At 41.6% G+C, this 16,606-nt stretch overlaps 1 protein-coding gene across 1 annotated transcript in view; it reads left to right on the top strand.

The window, feature by feature from the left end:
- Window positions 1-14,464: 14,464 nt before the first annotated feature.
- PLXNA2 (plexin A2) overlaps window positions 14,465-16,606 on the top strand; it is a 210,301-nt gene continuing 208,159 nt past the window's right edge. The window contains exon 1 of the mRNA XM_072137479.1: window positions 14,465-14,717. The gene's annotated coding sequence lies outside the window, so the exon portion shown is untranslated. The remainder of the gene's footprint in view (window positions 14,718-16,606) is intronic.

Here is a 16,606-nt window from a genome sequence, read left to right as displayed (position 1 = left end):
AACCTCTTTATTAAGCCAGGTTAAACTACTGACATATCAGTAATTGATGTCTCTGACTGTCTCTTTAAAACTACCAGTACAAATTAAGAAACATTTTAATGGAAATTTTCCATAATGCCAGTAACAAAGGTTAAAAGATGTTTCGGCTTCCTGAAGCATAAACATTTATATATTTCTCACTGATCCACTGCAATATGTCAATAAGAAACAGCAAAATATGCTTAGGTTCAGGTCTTTGCAAGTGGAAATGAAATGAAGATCTTGTACATAGCTTCATTACAACTGTTCAGGCTAAATGAAATCGACGGCTCAGCCATCAATGGTTCCCATATGGTAGCTTAGATGCCATGGCAGTGGAATTCTACTCTACTATAGGGAATTAAGAAGACTCCATAAGGAGACTTTTGCCATTAAAGCCCACCTCTGCAGGTGTTTAGTGACCTGCAGCTATTGAAAGTTTACTGAGGATACCTGGAAAATAAATATGCAAATTAAATATGCTTTAATTGCAAAGTCTTACTTCCATAACCGACCTGACAACCTTTCACATGGCCAAATTAGCTCCCTAGACTGTTAAAGAGATGCAAATACATAGTTCTGTCCAACAAATAATTTATATTGTTTATGTAATCAAAACTTTTACAATGTTTCAATATACATCTAGTTTTCTAGATCACTGCTTGATGTCATGCTGTAGAAAGCATATGTTTACTTCCAGTGGACAGAAACCTGTCTCGGTCATGTGATGTCACACAGGTGCATGGCTCATTCTAACACTCTTATTACTTGCCATGATTCTAACGAGCCTTGCACATGTGTGACATCACATGACCATGGACAGACTTCTGTCCACTGGAAGTTTTCTATAGAATAACAGCAAGCAGAGATGTAGAAAACTGTGAGGAATTGACACAGAAAGTATATTGGAAAATTGTAGAACTTTTCTTTGCTTCAGTATTTTAGGAGAATATTAGTACAGAGCCATTCTTGTAAGTCTAATGGGTTTATTCTAGGTCATGCTGATCACACTGAGACCACACACAAGGCATGGATAATAAACCAGTGACACAATGCCATATTCGTAGCTTTATGCATGTATCAACTTACTGCAGAATGTTTTACAAGACCAAATATTTTATAAATGCCATGCACTTATTTCAGCTGGAGTACAGGAGAGTTTTCCCAGGACTTGCAGTAACCAGCATAGAATTATTAAATGGTAAATATCAGTGCTAACAGCAAATAATTAATTCAACATTGCTTCTATCATTTGGGAAATAAGAGACTATAGTGAAAAGGGTCATATTGTAAGGTGAATATCTGCTCATTTAAATCAATTCATGTCTTTTGTTACATCTGTGAAGCACAGCATTTGTTGTTAAAGGCTCTTCCCGGGATGTTTTTATTTTTTCACTGCCATAAAATGGGAAAGAGAATTAAACATTTATACTGAGATGAAAAAAATAGACCGCCCCTTCTATCTACAGTCTAACCAGGGGAATAGAATGTGGACAAATAATAAAATTGTTAATTGTAAGAAAAACATAATGCAGGTCATACAGGATGATGATTGACAGTCCTCACCGCATACTGTTAATCACCAGGTGATTAGGAAGGGTAAACCCCTCTCTGCACATCATGGTTAGGACTCCAGACTCGCCTCAACTCTTTCCATTTCTCAACTTAATGCAATATAATTTTATTAAAACTACAGTATAATGACAAATATGAGTCACATCACTATTATTAGGATGACAGAAGATTACTTTTTAAATGGTTAATATTAAGGGCATTGCCTGTGATTTTAAAAATTTATATAAGGCCCGTTGGAGCACTACAAAAACAATAAACTCACCTTCCCCCCTAGGCACTGCAGTTCACCTGCAGCGCCGCTCATCATTGCCGGCCTCTGTTTGTTTACAGAGGCCAATGCTCCCATCCGGCCATTTCTGTGCGCCTGCTACAGCATCAGTTCCATGGGGTAGAAGACAGTAGTTGGGATGGGGGCACCAGCCTCTGTGAATAAACGGGAGTATTTTTATCCAGCTCAATTTATTCATAGCTATAGTCTTAAGTTCATCTATTTCTAGTGACTTTGTTTCATGTCTTTATTTTGAAAACTGAAATATTCCATCTTTTTATACCTTATATCTTATATCTCTTTCTTAAAAGAAGGAGATACACTTGTTAGCCAGGAAATGGTAATATGTATGAAGCCTTTATCAAGATTCAGGGAGATAAACAAGGTGAAAAAGGCTACAGGTATTTAGTTCAGGGGTGGACAATGTATTGCACACTTGTTGAGCCAGTTGTGTCACTTCATGAGGCAATGTGACCTTTTCAGTGACCAGCACTAAGAACTTTATAGTAACGAAATAACTAGATAGGTGACAGTAGAGGATATGTAATTGCATTGACTACATCTCCCCCATAAAATTGCCATTGCAAGCTTCAGACAAGTCCTGATGATGCTGATGGTCACTAAATAACCTTGATTCTTAGACAAACAGTGAAGAAAATCCCCTCTGTAAGTAATAATAATATTTAATAATAATCTTTATTTATATAGCGCCATCATATTCCATAGCGCTTAACAAATAATAGGTAGTATGAATGGCCAATCCATTGCCATTCAAATAATTGAATGCAACCAATTATTAGATGCAAGACGCCTCCCACTCCTTGATAAAATTTAAAATACAACTACCTTAAAAGCATCTAGCTCAGCCAATGGCAAAATGTAACTAGAATATGCCCTTAAAATAATTAGCAATAAATCCCTTGGCACGATGCCTAATTCACAAAATGGCATCATAGGAATTCCATCCCTTTTCCTTTCAGCCTTATTGTTGCCCATTAACCTGCAGGTGTCAAAAAAGCTCATTCAGAACTGCCCCGTTTCTATGGTAACCTAGAAACCTTTGGCTCCATCCTTGCCACATACAAAGGAAGAGCAGACCCATGTCCTGGCAGAGCACTTTCATCGAACATCAAACATACTATACTATACAAATAGGAAAATGTTAATGAATTAAATGCATTGTGAGACAACTAATTTTCTACCAGCCTTAATGTTTGCTTAACAAGGTTTTGCCACAAAGACAAGTTAGGCCCTATCCATGGAATAGGGCCTAACTTGCTGATCAGTGGGGGTCTCAGCTCTAAGACCCCCACAGATCGTGAAAATGAAGCGTCTGACCACGCATGACCGTTCTGCTCAATTAATCTCCGGGGGTCTGAGCACTGGGAGTCTCACGGGGGTCTCAAAAACAGTTTTTGTTGATCTAGGGAGTTATTCTGACCACCATATTAGGGTTTGGGAGGGCATATTTCCCATCTTTGGGCCAATTGGCTTTTTGCCCTCTTCTAGATCAAACAGTATAATTTAATAGGTTGGACTTTATGGGCTGCCGTCTTTTTCCAACCTTATTTACCATGACACTATTGTGATCTATGATATCAAGCTATACATTTTTTTTGTGGTGTTTCCATCTGGTGAGATGAGTGAGTTCTAAGATTATCATTGTAAGAATCCTGTTGCTGGTCCTGTATGCAGCATTCTTACAGTGAGCTGTAGCTGTGCAGTAGCAGGACAGCGTAGGAAACACTGGCTATGTCTTAAGATTTTTGTATAGTCCACTATAAAAATCTCATTCATTCCCCTTTGTAAACAACAGACATCTGGGGCTGTGTGTTGCATGCTTATGTAGTACAAATTACAAGAGGGAGACCCTATCATCTACCCCCTACTGCTTCTTACTGATAAAAGAAAAGTGGCATTGACTCACTCACTAGTTAGGGTACACCTCCCATTCCAGACAATCTACTTAATAAATGCACTGCACTTCATTCTTTCTGTTAGATGTTACAGGGGAAAGAATCTGCAAATGAAAGCTGACAGGTAAAGTGGATTTTCAGGCCAGAGACCCACAACACGCTAAGATAGTGTACACACTCGACTTTTTTCCTTTCAGTCTGTGATCTTATATTAGCAATGCACTAGGAAGCCTAAAAGGGGTTATCCATTAACCTGATCAGACTGACAGGGAGCCCCTACACTGATCATCTCTCAGCTGCAGAGCCTGCAGTAACAGAGAATAGCCTCTACACAGGGCATGGAGCTATGTGCTGCCAGCTGCATGAACTGTGTTTATAATATTGTTTAGTTATTTATTTATATGTAAATTGTAGAGATAGGAAGTGATTTGAATTTAGTTGTTGATCATTTTTTTAGGGCAGTGATTTTCAACCTTTTTTGAGCCGCGGCACACTTTTTATACTTAGAAAATCCTGGGGCACACTACCAACCAAAATAGCACAAAATGGCACTAAAACAGTCATATTATACATATAGTTAATAAAATAGATTCTAAATTTATTTAACTCACTCAGTGTGAAACCTGGGCCTGTTTCGATGAACACAAAAGGGATATCCTGGCAGGAATGGTGGAAAGACACACACAAAGCTCTTCCTCAACAGTTCTCAGTTTCTGCCTGTTTTTAGTTTTTATCACAGTCAAGCTTGAGAAGCCCAGCTCACATAGATATGTGGTTGAAAATGGAAGCAATGTCAAAATATCAATGTCAAACTGTGCACCACAAACAACTGTGTTTTATTGCAATGTCAAAATAGCTTTGTTGGCCAGAATGGGGAACTCCTTGGCAACAGATAACCAAAAACTGTCCAAAGGAAGATCAGCAAACTTTAGCTTTAAACCACGATCTTGCTTCAGTTCAATGAGTTCCTCTTGCTCCTTTAAAGTCATGTCCTTTCCAGCAACGGATAATGAGCTGTATGGGTCCCTAACCCAGTCAAGGCATTCTGTGAAGGCTGAAGAGAAATAGAACGATAACTTCTCCTCAAGAGTTTTCAAATGTCTGCCAATCGCTTCGCACATTGCAGTAGTATTGTCATCATGCAGTTTCTCGGTGAGTGGGAACATCTAAAGGTTGCCACCCTGGACTGCAGGGATTGACAAACCCAAACCTTAAATCTGGTACTTGCCCCTGTACCTTGATCAATCAACCAACCAACCGTTTGGTACTTGACCCTGTACCTTGATAAACCATCCAACCGTCTGGTACTTGACCCTGTACCTAGACTAACCAACCATCAACAGACCAGGAAACTAAATGTTTGGGTAATGTGGGAAGGCCACAGCGTTTATTAACAACCAAGATAAATTATTAAATAACGTTAAAAATTAAAACATTTCAAAACTTGCACGGCCCGCTTGGCATCTTCAAAATCTTTAGAACCAACTTCACCCGAAATGGCGGCTGCGGCCCTGCAGCCGGCATGTGGGCTTCTTCCAGCGCCTTAGGGCCTGTGTAACTTCCGCCTTCGCTGTGACATCTGTAGGAAAACAGAAGGAAACAGCCAGAACCAAGGAAAGAAAAGCTGAAAAGAATTAATTCAGAGGGCAAGGTGGGAGGGTGACTTCTTGCCTCTTCGGTCCAGGGGGCAGAAGGAAAGAGCCCCCCCCCCCCACACACACACACACTTGCTCTCGAACTTTTTAAAACCACCGGGTGGGTCCTTACCCGCCCCCAAACACAGCCTCCGGTGACCTCACATGGGAAGAGTAAAGGGGCAAGCCCCAGCAGCCTACCAGAAGGCTTGCAACCACCCCTTACAGTCCTCAGCCCCTTCGCTATTTGCTTTGGGGCTTGTTACACATGTTGTTGCCAGAGCGGCACCTTTAAACGGAATCTGTTCATTTTATCAGTGCTTGTAAGCGGGTTTTCATTTCGACCTTGCATCCGTGTGTTTAGTTCATTCAGATATTGAAATAAATCAGCCAGGTATGCCAGCTTTGCACACCACTCATCACTTGCAAGCAGCTTGCGCATGTGTTATTTTACACGTCTCCTATATTGTAAGAAGCCGTGACTGCGCATCGCTGCACATTGCCGAGAAACAAAACACAGGGGGCACCATAGTTTGGGGAACTTTCCCCGCAGCACACCCGACCATGTGTCGCGGCACACTAGTGTGCCACGGAACACTGGTTGAAAATCTCTGTTTTAGGGTTTTAGAACTTTAGCCGCTTTACTTCATGTTTTTTAAATGTATGGGGGCAGGACATTAAGTGATTTAACAATCTACATTTATTCATAGTTCTGCACCACTTTCTAGTAATGTAAAGTAAATCCCCTGGTTCAGAAATGTATTTTACCTCATCAGCTGCCATTCCTATCCATTCCTGTCCTAACTGTCCATGTCGATCTACTGTCCATGAAAAATATACATTATGGAAAGCATTCAGACCCTTTTACATTTTTCACTCTTTCATTGCAGCCAATTTTTAAGATCAGAAAAGTTCTTTTTTTTGCTCATTAATGTACACTATACACCCCATCTTGACTCAAAAGAAACAGAAATGTAGATATTTTGCTAATTTATCAAACAGGAAAAATCTAAATATACCATAAGTATTTAGACCCTTTGCTCAGTATTGGGTAGAAGCACCTTTTGAGCTAGTACAACCATGAGTCTACTTGGCATTGATGCAACACGTTGGAGTAGAACCATCACAAGGAGGATCAGAAGGAAATGGACAGCATGTGAGTTAAATATAAGTGTCACTGCAAAGGGTCTGAATACTTATGACCATATGATATTGCAGTTTTTATTGTTTAATAAATTAGAAAAATATCTACATTTCTGTCATTTTCAGTCAAGATGGGGTGCAGAGTGTGCATAAATGAGCAAAAAAACAGCTTTTTTGATCTTAGCAATTGGCTGCAATGAGACAAAGAGTGAAAAATGTAAATACTTTCCGTACCCACTATACTATAATAAGCTCCTGGAAGGTAGATTGGTCAGAGACTATTAGAGATTACAAGACTCTACATATTTGGCCATTTTTAGAACAGGACTGTGTCTGGCCAGTGAGGTAAAAGACATTTCTGAACTAGGGGCTTTACTATACTTTTCAAGATTGCAATGGAGAACTTTTCATAGAGGTATATTGGTAAATTATATAATATCTTAAACTATACACATTACAGAAAACCTGATGTAAAGTGTCCATCAACTTTAAACCCTAAGAGGTCTAATAATAAAACATTATAGCAATATGTAACTAATATACTGCTTCCTTGTTGCATTCGGCTGCAAATGACTTGGGAGAGGTCCAATAAATCATTATAATATTCAGCTGTCCAGCTTATTCATGAGTGGTGGCTACAGCCCCTCCCCCCCCCCCAGTGCTTGACTGACAGCCTGTGACACTCTTGGTGTTGGCTGCCTCTCCATACTTTCTGCTGCTAGTGGCCATGCCCCCTGCAGCCTGTGTGTGTATATTCACCTGCTCCAGGATGCAGCCATGTGTATAGCAGAACATGTCAGGTACATGTCAGGTACACATGTCTCACACATGTGTATAGGATAATGTGTCAGATTCATATGTAGCTGATGTCTGTGTCTCACATGTGTATTAGGAGGATACAGCATGTCAGCAGATAGCAGATAAAGCACAGACACCAGCAATGCTTTACTATACATTACTCACAGACATGAGCAGGGGCAGGAGAGGGGAGGGGTAACAGTGGTGACATAACTGCCTCTGACCATGTGACTAGCCTAATTTACATAATAAATAAAATATGATTTTTGAATTATTAATGTATGAATTCATTAGATAAAGGCTGGGATGGAATCCTTGTGAGCTGCTCCAACAGGTAGTGGTGACTACCTGATGACAGGTGTCCTTTAAAGATCATAATTATTAAAGATTGGCATCTGAAGTGGTATGGTATGGAAAACATGCAAAAGCACATGCATTTTAACCCCTTAACGCTGAAGCCACTTTTCACCTTCCTGACATGGCCCATTTTTTCAAGTGGTTATAACTTTAGAACGCTTTAACATATCCAAGTGATTTTAAAATTGTTTTCTCGTGACACTTTGTACTTCATGTTAGTTGAAAAATCTTGGTGGTATGTTTTGCATTTATTTATAGAAAAGCAGATATTTGGTGAAAATTTGGAAAAATTCTTGATTTTCGAACTTCAAAATGTTCTACTTTTTCCATACATAGTCATAACCGCAAAAAAACGTAATAACTAACATTCACCGAATGTCTAATTTATGTCTCTATGGTTTTTTATGCATACTCTTATTTTTGTAGGATGTTATGGGGCCTTGAACGTTAGGTGCGATTCTTCACATTTTCATAAAAAACGCAAAATCCTGCTATTGAGGGACCTGCTCAGGTTTCAAATCACTTTGAGAGACCTAAATAAAAGTAAAACCCCATAAATTACCCCATTATAGAAACTACACCCCTCAACGTACGTGAAACAACTTTTATGAAGTTTGTTAACCCTTTAATTGTTTTACAGGGGTTAAAACAAAATCAGATGCAATTTTGAAAGTAAAATTTTTTGGGCTAAATTAATGTGTTTTTCAAAAAATGTACAAATTCTCAGTGGATAAAATACCAAAACGCTCCACAAAATTTGATACCCAATCCCTCCCGCGTATAACAATACCCCATATGTGGTGGTAACCTGCTGTATGGGCACACGCCAGGGCATCAAAGGGAAGCTGCGCCATTCAGAGCAGATTATGCATTGTTACTTTTTATTGGCTATACAATCTTTATTTTTTGGGAAATTTGGACATATAAGGGCTTATTTTCTGCGACATGAGATGCACTTTACAAATACTTCATTTTAGTGGGTCATTAGCTTATTGATGAGATTTTATCTCATCGTCTTTATCGTACATCGTTCACTAAAAATACTATATTATCTTTATTCTATAGGTCACTACGATTACGGTGATACTTCATTTATATAGTTTTTAATTTATTTTTACAATTTTACTGGATAAAAACTAATATAGAAGAAATCTCATTCGTTTTTGCATTGCCATCTTTTCGGAGACATAACTTTAATATTTTTTGGTTGACAAAGTTAGTTTAGGGCTTATTTTTTACTTGTTGAGTTGTTCTTTTCAGTGGTACAATTTTTGCGCACATAACTTTTTTTGATCACTTTTTAGAACATTTTTGTGTAGAGATTTTATGAAAAATGTACATTTTCGGCGTGTTTTTCGGGTTTTGTTTTTACGGTGTTCACCGAGCCAGTCCAATAATGTTTCTGAGTTATTGTACGGATTGTTACGCACGCGGCGATACCAAATATGTGGGGGGTTTTTGCCTATTTTGTGTTTTTTTTCACTTTATTGCATGTGTATAGGGAATATTTGTGTTTAGGGGACTTTAACTTTTTTTAGTTAATTCTTTTTATTAATAAATGTATATATGAAGTGTTTTTAAAATTTTTTATTAACTTTTACAGGTTAGCTTGAACAAGTGATCCACTGATCACTTGTTCAAGCTCTTCTTCACATTACACAGTGTAATACAGATGTTGTACACATGCTGCGCATGCTCAGTGTGTTACAGCCGGGTCCTGCTAGAAGGCAGGGACTCGGCACACAGAGGAGGATCGCACAGCCCCGGGCACCGGCAGTCCCGGGGCTGCGCTTGGAGCAGCAGACCCCCCCAGTAAGCGCCGCGGGGGGGTCCGATTCTTCTCAAATGCCCCTTGCACGCCGTGGTCAGCTCGACCGCAGCGTGTCAGGGGTTAACACCCGTGATCGGACAAATCTCCGATCGCGGATGTTAGAGGCAGATGTCGGCTATAATATATAGCTGACACCCGCAGCTTGACGGAGCCGGTGCCAGAAGCATGACGTAAGCATGACGTAATAGTACTGCATTTTGCGGGAACGCACCTCCCGCGATGCAGTACTATTATGTCAAATGTCGGGAAGGGGTTAAACAGTCAGTCCAGGATTAGAAGTCAGTCAGTCCAGGATTTAGAAGAAAGAATGTTATAAGGAATATCACATACCCCTCCTGATGATCCTAGTAGTTTAATGTGAGGAATCTGGTGATCAAGCATGGATAAACCAGGAACACTTACTCATGGATAAAATTATGCCAATGAGGCTGAAAGTTTGGCGGTTCCCAGAGCCCCTCTGTGGTGGAACTTTGCAGGCTGTTTCAGTGTGCAGAAGCACTTCTCCCTCCCACTGTGTGCTGAAAGCTCTTCTGCTGCATTTGCAGCTGCATGTACGTCCCCATAGACGGCAATAGCGGCGCAACGGCGATATGGGGCCACACATGCTCTATCTCTCAGTGAGTGTGCCGCTGTTTTCTATGGAGGGAATAGGGATCACATCCTCCTACTCTCTAGCAAACGGCCTATGCCCTCACTGCGGGCATACCATGTCTGAATGCACCCTAAACTATACTAGTTGCAGCATTAACACTAGACTGCAGACTGAGCGACAGGGCATCATTTTCATTAGACCGTCATGGAATAAAGACTGAGGTACAGGTAGTAGACTTTATATTATATGACCTCAATATATATATACGAGAATGGGGACCAACTGGCTGAAACATTTACTTAGCCACTAACTAGATGCAGTATATACACTGGACTTTAGACTGAATACAGGCTGATCAATGGTGGATCATTTTGACTAGACTGTACACTGACCAGTGGCAGAATTTGCACTGAATTTGAACTGACCAATTACAGTGTTTACAAAACTGGAGTATGAATTACTGAACTTCCAGTAATATGTGTAGCTTCTGATCGCAGAATTTACACTAAAATGTTGACTGACAGTACAATTAGAGAATTTAAAGCAGAAGTACATTTCTTTCTGGCTACCTGCAGCTGGAGGAAGTATGCAGAGAGCATCCATGTTCCCTCTAGTGGCAGCTATAGGCAACCATAATGTTATGTTTTATTTCCACCGTGTATCCAAGGAGTAGCTGGAAAAATGTTTTGAGCAACTTGGATCTGAGCCAAGTGATATTTTCATCCCCATCAGGATCCCTGTTATTTGACCTGTCAGTCTTCGCTTGTTATTACAAAATGTTAATAAGAAATAAATTATTTACAACAGCACTAGTACTGTCCAAAACACAAGACAAGTAGAAGCTAATATAACACACAAGGCTACATTTTCTCATCCATGATACAATTGACGCAATCATCAATTATCAGGTTTGATAGATCATCTTATTGGCAACATACTGAGAGATTGGAAAGATTGTATGGTTAAACTGCATGGCTGATCAACCTGAAACCTGACTATTATTATATATGAGAATACCACCTGCTTGTAATAGTCATGAACTACCCTGTGAGCTATATATGATCAACTCTTGCTGCTGGTATTATTTACAGTTACAACATTTCCAAAAAAATGTTTAAAGGACATCTACCACCAGGATAAAGGATTGTAAACAAAGCCCACTGACATACTGGTGTGCGCCCCCTCTGGCAGGATCTACTGTTTTTTAATCTTTCTATGCCCTTGTTATTAAGAAAAAAAGGCTTTAAAAAATATGCAAATGAACCTTAGGGGCTCCAGGCTCCATTAACACCTATGGAGTCTGGTGCCCCTCAGGCTCATTTCCATAATTGTAAAAACCTTTTTTTTTTGGTGTAAACCAGGGCATAAGAAGCTAAGAGAAGTGCAGATCCTGCCAAATGGGGACACACGCCAGTCAGTGTATTTGGTTAACAATCAAGTCAATTTGACAGAATTTTTATAAAAGCTTTAACTCTTAAGAGTGAAAAATAGAAAAATCTGTATTCCCCATTACTAATAAAGGGTTAAAATTGCTAAATACTGTAAACTGAATCATGGACTTAGTTCATACAACTAATGAAATAGCATTTTTAGCATGTTCCTAACATAAGTAGCTGGAAAGGAAAAAAAACATATCATAAATTTGTGTCATTCTTCCAGACAATGCCTCCGTCCTGATAAATAAATAGCACATAATTCCTTCCTCCTCACTAACAAAAGCCTAACAGTCCTGCCTTGAAAGAAGCCAAAGGCACTGCACAAAGAGTGCTGAGGTCTAGTGACTTGCAGGGGAAACTACACTTGTCTACATATATAGTTTGGCATGGAGTACCCAGCGGATCAGACTGGATCACTTCCTAGAGAAGGAACGGAGCTTAGGGTTATTAAATACTTCAATTCACCAGCTATCAGACTAGGCTGGAGAAGCGACATTGTGTCTGGGACTGATGTACCCCAATGTGAACCTAATGTGCTTGAGGCTCAGCACAGCAAGGGTTACATATGTCTTGTTAAAGTTTATCTGCGCTATCACAACACTCTAAATTGATGTGACCGCCCCTAGTTTCCTATATATAGTATCTCCATCACAACAACATCAAAGAGACAATTCTGCATCCTCCTCCAAAGAGGCTTTGATGTGTAGGAGGTTCCTGGGTCACAGAGTGGTGGCGACACAAGGGCATGAACCAGCTCTTCACACTTCGCAGATACTGCAGCTGCATCACAGAGCCTTCAGTAAGTGGGCAAAACAAGAGCACAGCTGATGTGAGGGCACACAACCTAGACCCAATATACATGACTGTGTGCGACATACAGGTGGCGGGAGAATACACAGTCATGTCCTCTATATGCTACACTATATACAAGACTGCATGTTACTAGGGCTCACCATGCCTCCTTTAACCCGATAAAATTGGGTTAAAAGTGGTGTGCGGTGTCTGGCTGGACTGAGGCTCTTTATTATATATTTAACAGGGAGCTGTTCAGGAGTCAGAAGAGCCGGCTCTTCTTAGTGAGCGGTGCCTAATGATCCAGCTCATTAAGAAGAGACGGATTTCCTATCACTAGTGTAATCTAGCAGTAGGATGTGCAGGGGGAGGGGAGATGTGCTCTTGATATTGTAATATCTTGTGAAGCTACAGCACTGAGGGCTCTGGAGATGCCCAAAAACTTATATTTTACTTTATTTTAGAAGGAAGAAAGCCATGTATAACAAATATATAACAAATATAAGAAGATAACCACAGTCACAGTGCCTGTATCTATGAGTAAGTGCCCCTGCAGTGGCGTAACAAGACCCCAGGGGGCTTAATGTGAACTTTGGATCAGGGCTCCCATATACCTAAAAGTGCACGGCCACCCCCATCCCGCACATTACTATTGAAGATAGACATATATGCTACACTGACATATACAGCAGCATCCCATATTGTCTTTACTCAAATGTAGCTCAGTAGCAGCCTCCACTGCTAAGATATCTAGCAACAGCCTCCAATCAATAAAATGTCCAGCAGCAGCTTCCCCTCATTAATAAGATGTCTATCAGGAGCCTCCCCTCAATAAAATGTCCAGCTGCTGCCTCGCCTCTATAATAAGATGTCCAGCAGCAGGCTCCCCTCTATAATAACATGTCCAGCTGCAGCCTCCACTCAATAAAATGTCTAGCAGCAGCCTCCATTCAATAAAATGTCTGGAAGCAGCCTCCCGTCTATAATAAGATATACAGCTGCAGCCTCCCCTCTATAATAAGATGTCCAGCTGCAGCCCCCCCCCCTCTATAATAAGATGCCCAGCAGCAGGCTTCCCTCTATAATAACATGTCCAGCTGCAGCCTCCACTCAATAAAATGTCTAGCAGTAGCCTCCATTCACTAAAATGTCTCCCATCACTAATAAATAGTTATTTAGCAGTCACAGGGGCCCTCCTCGTATAAAAGAAGGAAAATAACTCAGTACTTACCTCCCCCAATCCCTCTTCTACCTGCGGCGTGCCATGCAGTATTGCGGGCAGAGACAAGTCTGTATGCTCTGCCCGTGCACCTTGTATGATGTCACAAATCTCCCCATGCGCTCTGATAATCTTAAACGCATAAAATCGATTATCTTGCCCTGTCATCTATCCCCTGTTGCTCCCTCTGTGACCGTTATGCCACTTTATCCTTGGTTTATCATGCTTGATTTTGATGGTAGCTTTTCTTTATATCCAAACTATGCTAATAAACTTATTGTAATAACACGGTTATGTTACATTACCTTACAAGGTCAAATGGCATTTTTTCAGTCCCAAAAAATACTCCATAAATCACATGCAACCACCTGCCTGGCACATCTTTTTTTGCCACAAGTGCCCATCTCTTCTCATGGAGAATAATGGGAGGTAGTTTGGAGGGGGAATGATAAAGATTTTGACGCGGAAGACCACCTTAATCTCTGCTACAGAAAACGCCATGTTAATGGGCCTCATTCTTCCCTCAGCTGCTGAATAATCTCTTTTTGAAGAGAATAGAAGAGCTTAATTAATTCATTAAAAAATACAGAAGCTGCATTTCTATTTCTTGCAGAGCACACAGCTGCTGCTGAACCTCTTTTATGTGACAAGGCAGACTGGAGAAAGACTGTGAGAGACCTCTCATGCAGACAGATGAGCAGCGCCACATAACACCCCCTTATTTCTGTATAACTGTCGGCTTCTGACGTCACAGTGCGATGCTTATATAATTGTCACACATGAATGGAAACTACTGTGAATAGCCAGCATTTCAGTGGCTCGGACAGGAAGGGGTTACGCCGTCCTGTGACAGTATGGTAATGATGTGCAGGGTAATGGAGGGGGGCCGGCTCTGGCAGCAGTGTGGCTGCTGATACTGTGTGTGTGGATATGGATGGGGGGAGTCTTCGCATGTGAAGGAAGCAGGAGCTCAGAGCTACTGTACAGCTCCGCCAGAGCCGCACACACGGGCAGCGGAGAGCACATCCATGTGCGGCCGGGAGCTGCCACTGCCAGGACATACTCGGGGATACTGATAAGAGCTGCTGTGCACCCATGTGGATTACCCCTGTGACGGCGGGAGGCTGCCGCTGGTGAGGTGAGGAGAGCCCCGTGCTGAGGGCAGGGTGGGCACAGGGCACGCTTGGCATGGGGTTCAGTCCATACTGCCCGTAAGCGCTGCAGGCTGTCCTCCCCGTCATCCTGCGGTGTGCCCGGAGCTTCATCAGCAGATGTGCCAGCACTGATCTATGTACATGTCTGATGGGTGCATTAACCCCTTCACACCCTGCAGCGGGATTGTGGGTAATAGTGCACTGCAGGTGCTGTGCTATCATCACATCACTAACTGGGATCAGTCCCCTCATTCATGGATGTGGTAATGGCTATTGCCATCAGTAACTGAGAGCAGTCCCCTCATTGCCATAAGTAACTGGGAGCAGTCCCCTCATTGTCATCAGTAACTAGGAGCAGTCCCCTCATTGCCATAAGTAACTGGGAGCAGTCCCCTTACTGCCATCAGTAACTGGGAGCAGACCCCTCATTCATGGATGTGGTGATGATCATTGCCATCAGTAACTGGGAGCAGTCCCCTCATTGCCATCAGTAACTGGGAGCAGTCCCCTCATTGCCATCAGTAACTGGGAGCAGTCCCCTCAGTCATCGATTTGCTGTTTGGCACCTAACTCCTTTGCCATCTGACAGCCCATGAGAGGGTGACCTCAGGCATGCGGAAAATGTGCTGGTAAGAGCAGCAAGACTTGTGCCAGATCCTCAGACCTCTAGATGGAGATTTGTCATTTGTATATATTGGTGTTTGTATAATATTCCCGGAGCCTCTTGCCAGTTCCAGTAGGCACATGGTATGATATCGTGGGCAACTTGGCTACTGTGAACCTAGATGGGGTTAGCAGATTCACCTTTTCCTATACAGGGTTCTGTCTGTGTGCTGGTGTGCTTCCATCAAGGAAGGGGTTAAATGAGAGCACTATTCAGATTGCTTTCCATTGTGTGATTGTATTTTTCTGTTTAATATTAATATGTGGCTTCCCATTTTCCGGTGTAAATGATGTGTGAGATACACATCTATTAGGAGCGGGCACGCATCACCCAGCGCAGCGATGTCTCATCAGGGCACACTCTCACGCCGGGGCCGATGGGCGCTGTGCAAGTCCCTTAAAAAAGAGAAAGAATTGTAAATGAGAATATTAGGTTGAGTGATGAGCCGCACTGTTGAATGGTAAATGAAATGACTTGTACTATGCATCCGTGTACACAGAATATTGATCAGCTGTCATTACACTGGCGCTGTGTGCCATGGCCATCATAGGACTTGGTATATATCAGACGTAACTCATTCAATTACCATTACATCTAATTACATTCATGGCCTGAAGGGCAGCTGTGAAATCATTATGGCATAACTGGTGAGGGCATGTGAAATTCCTCATTCACAGCCCTGTGTGTGTCACAGAAAGTGACTTGAAGAGCTTACACTCTTACGTTATGTACTATAGGTGGTGACTGCTTACTTGGGCTATTATGGCTCTGACATGTTCCATAGCTGTGTACATAGTGAATCTGATGGATACATGTCCTTTTATTGAATAGTACCAGGGCACCAGGAGCACACTTGCTCCCCATACATAGATAATGGGATATACAGCCTCCATGGGCTTCTGACTACCCCTATGTTCAGTGGTCCTTAGGCTGCTTCACATGCACTACATAATTTAACCCTGCATCTTATTCATCCTGAGTGTATATCACCTTATACTGCAATACATCAGACAAGGACTTCTCCTGGAGTGGAGTGTATGAAGACCAGTAGGTACCACACCGCCCTCGGCATCCTGGCATTGCCCTTGCTATTTACAATCACCAGTGAAGGAAGTCAAACAGCAGATTAGAAAGCAAACAAGGCCCTGTAAATATGGAAAGCATATTCTCTGGTGATATGAGCCTGTAACGTACAGGGGATGGAGGATT

The sequence above is a fragment of the Engystomops pustulosus genome, chromosome 2, assembly GCF_040894005.1.
Source record: "Engystomops pustulosus chromosome 2, aEngPut4.maternal, whole genome shotgun sequence".
In the NCBI taxonomy this organism is placed as follows: domain Eukaryota; kingdom Metazoa; phylum Chordata; class Amphibia; order Anura; family Leptodactylidae; genus Engystomops; species Engystomops pustulosus.
Note: the sequence above shows the minus strand (reverse complement) of the source record. Positions and strands in the feature narration are given on the sequence as shown.